The sequence below is a fragment of the Capra hircus genome, chromosome 5 (genome assembly GCF_001704415.2).
Source record: "Capra hircus breed San Clemente chromosome 5, ASM170441v1, whole genome shotgun sequence".
Taxonomy (NCBI): Eukaryota; Metazoa; Chordata; class Mammalia; order Artiodactyla; family Bovidae; genus Capra; species Capra hircus.
The window spans coordinates 93748682-93753951 of record NC_030812.1 but is presented as its reverse complement, the minus strand read 5'-3'; positions in this window follow the sequence as shown (position 1 = coordinate 93753951).

Below are 5270 nucleotides of genomic sequence, written 5' to 3'. Positions count from 1 at the left end.
ACATCTTTGGTATTTTGAGTTTTCTTATTCAGGAACATGTTCTGTCCCTTTACTCATGTCTTTATTGATGCATCTAAATGAGGTTTTACTATTTTCTATATAAGTATACTGTGTATTATTTATTAGAATTATTCATAACTACTATGTATTATATGCTTTTGTTGTTATTGTAAGTCAACTGTAAGTTGTACTTTTAAAATCTACTGTTTATGTATAGAAATTTAAAACTTTTTGTATTGATCTTGTATCTGGAAATCTTGCTAAGCTCTTTTATTGCATACTAATAATTGGTAAATGAAAGTTTTTTGGTATATAAAAGCACATCATTTACTAAATGATTTTTTTTTCTTTTTATTATATTGCTCCAAATAGAAATCAGGAGACTACGCATCTTAATTTGCCTAGGTGGGTTGGTAAGATTGTTTTTATATCCTTATTTTCCCTCCTTTCTAACGTACTGCTTTCACCTAACAGTATATATCTTGCTGTATTTCCTATTTTAAAGATAATGATATTTAACATTTCACCATGAAATTCACTGTAGGAATTCAGTTTCTATTTTTTCAGATTATTTTATCATGTTAATGACATTTGCTTCTATTTGTAGGTTCCAAGTTTCTAAACATAAACAATGTTTTAGTTGTACTGTTTTCTCTACCTATTGATATGATCAAATGTTTTTTCTACTTTTATTTTTTCATGAGGAAATTTTATCAGTTTATTTGTCATACTGAACTATTGCTGGAATAGTTGCATCCTGAAATAAACTCCACTTGGTCATGATATATACTTATTTTCTTATGTATACATTGCTAGATTTGGTTTGCTATTATTTTATTTGGACTTTTACATCTATGTCTTGAGTGATATTTATCTGTCATGTACATTTATACCATGAGAAAGTACTGCCTATGTCAGGTTTTGGGGTCAAGGTTATGCCAATCTCATAATATATGTTGGGGAGCATTGTTTCTTTTTTCTATTCTTTGGAAGAGTTTGTATAAGATTAGAATAATCTGCTGAATATTCAGGGAGGGTGAGACGTTTTAAGACAACAAAAAAAAAGTGAAAATCACAAAGGAATAGCTAGGTTTTTTTTCTCCTACATTAGAATTATGAACTTCTATTCATCAAGTGCACTATAAAGAGTGAAAATACAACTAAGAGAAACTTGTAGTATGAACAACACCAAAGGGTTAATATGCACATATTACCGTAAGACATCTACAAGTCAGTAAGAAACAATCAAATGTAAAAATGACATATGTAATTTCATTCTAATCACTGTCTCCTGTATCCTGTTCTCCCAACCTTACGTAGGTAACAGTTTTTATTAATTTCATTTTAAATCATTCCAGCTTTTTAAAAGTATAGAGGAATATATATTTTCTTACCTTCTTTCTTGCCTACTGACATCATTTAAAGGCAAAAGTCCCTAGAACTATGCTCACATCTGTACAGAGATCTTCATTCTTATTTTTCAAATAGCTGCACAATATTTCATCATGCAGCTGTTTTCTATTATTTATTTAGGCAGTCTTATTTTATTGAACATGAATTTTTCCCAATCCTTGGCTACAAATATTGCTCCAGTGGGTAATCTGTACATGATTTATACTTGGGATTTAGTGTGGTATGATTTTGAAATTAACCTCCAACTACAACCATAGCTCCATTGATTTTTCCTGGCAACAAACTCTTTGGTTGGTGACGACAACAAATTTTACTAAAAATCCCAAACCTACCATACACCAGGAATTAGTGTGGGTCTGAATAAATATGGCTTAACCAGAGACAAGGACTTTCTGAAAAGATTTAAACAGACTGAAGTTTCTGTACTGGGTTGTGTCTCTCCCACTGGAGATAAAATGGGAAAGTTGCTCAGTCATGTCCAGCTCTTTGTGACCCCATGGAGTACACAGTCCATGGAATTCTCCAGGTCAGAATACTGGAGTGGATAGCTGCTCCCTTCTTCAGGGGATCTTTCCAACTCAGGGACTGAACCCAGGTCTCCCGCATTGCAGGCAGATTCTTTACCAGCTGAGCCACAAGGATACTGAATATTAATATGCACTGGTAGACATAATTAAATGACCAAGAAGAAATTACAATTCCTTGTAAACAGTTTACAGACAACAATAAAAGGGAGATGTTAATGCTTCAGGGTAATTACAATATTAATCTCACTCAAATTATCAACTGCTGTTTCTCAAAATGAATCTTTAAAATAAGTTTAAAAAGTAATATGTGTATGATATCAAATCAAATAGAAAAAAAATCTTATCATGTCCCTACAGATATGTCAGCCTCACTTCACATAGGAAATTTTAAGTCTGACTCCTTGTTTTGTAAGTTTGAATATTATTGCTTCTATCATTGCCTCTATGGTTCCTGCGTATCTTTCACTCCAACAGTGTAAAAGTTTTATTGCCAGATTGCTAACATTTACTTTCTACTCAGCAAAGACAAAGCAAAAACAGCCTGCCTTGTTACTAGCATAAGAATCTAGGTTTGCTCTTCATTTCTCATGAAACCATCTACCATATGAAAATAATTTTAATTAGCTACATTCTTATAAAGGCTTTCCTGGTAACTCAGAGGTAAAGAATCTGCTCAATCCTCTGAGTCAGGAAGATCCCCTGGAGAAGGAATGGCAACCCATTCCAGTATTCTTGCCTGGGAAATCCCATGGACAGTGGAGCCTAGCAGGCTACAGTCCATGGGGTCACAAAAGAGTTGGACACAACTTAGCGACTATTCAACAACAACACATTCCTATTAGACTAGACTGTTACAGAGTCCAAGATACATGAAAAGGTAAATTCTATGGTTGATAAAACTAAATGGAATTGTCAATATATAGCTTACACCTACAGCTGGTATTATATATTTATTTCATAATTTCAGAAAAAGATACATTATTTAATAGCAGGGTATCAACTGCAAGATGATTTTGACTGAATTGATTAATTATTTAAATCAAATTACCAGTACATTTTTTTAAATGCCCATGTTAACTTGATTGTTTCACTGCAAAGAGTAGGTTCCATTTTAGCAAATTAAAAGACCAACTTGATAAATATATTAAATGTTCATCTGAGAATAAAAGAAGTATTTCTACATGTCTCAGTTCAGTTCAGTCACTCAGTTGTGTCCGACTCTGTGACCCCATGGACTGCAGCACACCAGGCCTCCCTGTCCATTACCAACTCCCAGAGTCTACTCAAAACTCATGTCCATCTACATGTCTAGATGATATAAATATCAAGAAATTGTCTACAGTTAATTATACAACTAAAATGGAGATAGCAATGATCACACTGGGGCAAAGAAATAGAAAAGAAATATATTAGCTTAATATAAAGGCTTAATATAAAAAAGAAATATAAAAAATATAAAAGCTTAATGAGTTATTTAGCAGTTGTTTTTAAAGCTAAAAGTTTCAGTCCTCACCTGATATTTGTCTTGCCACCCTGAGCAGATAAGTACCCAGTCAGAACCACAGCTCCATCTATCTGTGCGTGACAACAGTCTTCTTGGTCGGTTGGTGACATAACAACATCCACAGTCCATGGGTAACCCAGATCCATGATTCACAAGGGGTCATTACCTTTGGGGGGTTGAATACAAAAGTCTTTATCAAAGCACTTCACTAAAGATCCATTGGTATCTCAGTCAGGACATATCAGATCATGGATATTGGATCATGGGATCATGTGGATGTTTTTCTCCTGAACAGTACCTGACCTGAAACGCCAAATTAAACAATGGTCAAAGTGAGCTGGGCAAAAGCAAAGTGCAGAATGGGAAGCTGATTTTTTATGGGCAGTAGTAGAGAAAATTTTCTCATTCCTTGAAGCGTTTATATAAAAACCACATCTCATATCTACTAAATAGCTAAATACTAAATAGCTAAAATGTACCATTTTACTATTAAGAATTCAAACCATCAATTGTCTGCTGATTCTCTACAAATGGCTTCATGCAAAAGAGTCAATCTGTAATGATTCACATTTAGGTTCCAAGTTTTAAATTAATTCTGTTGTCAGGATATGGTCTGCAATGAATGACAATTTTAATGGTTATTTTCACCGCTTTTGACTGTGTCCTATTTATAGCTATAGCATAAGCAAAGGAGAAAAAGAGGATGTTTTGTGTAATCTTTATTTCTGTCATCTTCCTCACATATATTTTTTCTGATCTCTACCACAAAATCAAATATTATTTAATTTAGTGAAAGGAACAAAATTATTATGTTAAAAAGGAAATTACTTCACTGAGTATTTTTTTTTAATCCTAAAACAATTTTGGATCTCTAGGAATAAAAAATGGAAGAGACAAAAAGAGTCAGTTACCAGATGAGAGGTTTGGATCTTGCTAGGAAAAGAAGTGAGACCTTTCATGCAAGTAAGACAAAATGAGTTAATTAATTTTTAAAACTTTCCATAATTTTAAATTAAAATTATTATAAAAACACAGCATTTATGGATTAAAAAGTAAAAATGACTTTTGTGTATGTTTTACTCCTTTCCTAACACTGCTCTCCCAAAATAATGACTGGCAGTTTAATTCTTTCAGACCTTTTTATATTTATATGTATTTTCCTATTGTCCTTATTTCCTTTTTCTACCTTTAATTTCTTTTCATCTAATTATGCCAAGAAACTTTTCTTCCCAGAAGGAACAATATCATATCTAAAGCCCTGATAGCATATTTACATGGCAAGCAGATGTGTTAGATGGATGCTACCTTTGCATAAAACAAAAAATATTCAAGTTACCTAGCCGTAGTAGTGTCATATACACACAAATGACACATATATATAGGTTTCTCTGGTGGCTCAGATGGTAAAAAATCTGCCTGCAATGCAGGAGACCTGGGCTCTATCCCTGGATTGGGAAGATGCCATAGAGAAGGGAATGGAAACCCACTCCAGTATTCTTGTCTGGAAAATCCCATGGACGGAGGAACCTGGTGGACTGCAGTTCATGGGGTCACAAAGAGTCAGACATGACTGAGTGACTGATACATAAACACAATAAATGAAGACGGTATTTTAGATCATTTTGAAGTGTACTAGTAAATTAACTGGCTTGCCAAACTAATGGATCTGTGTTAAAAACAAGTTCATAATTTAAAAAAGGAAGATAACAATGATAATGACTCAAAACATGTTTCAAGGAAAGCCAAATAGTTAACAATAAGCAAAATATAGTTTTGCTTTTTAAGACATAGTTTAAGCAAAACATCATTATCAATTATATTAGGTT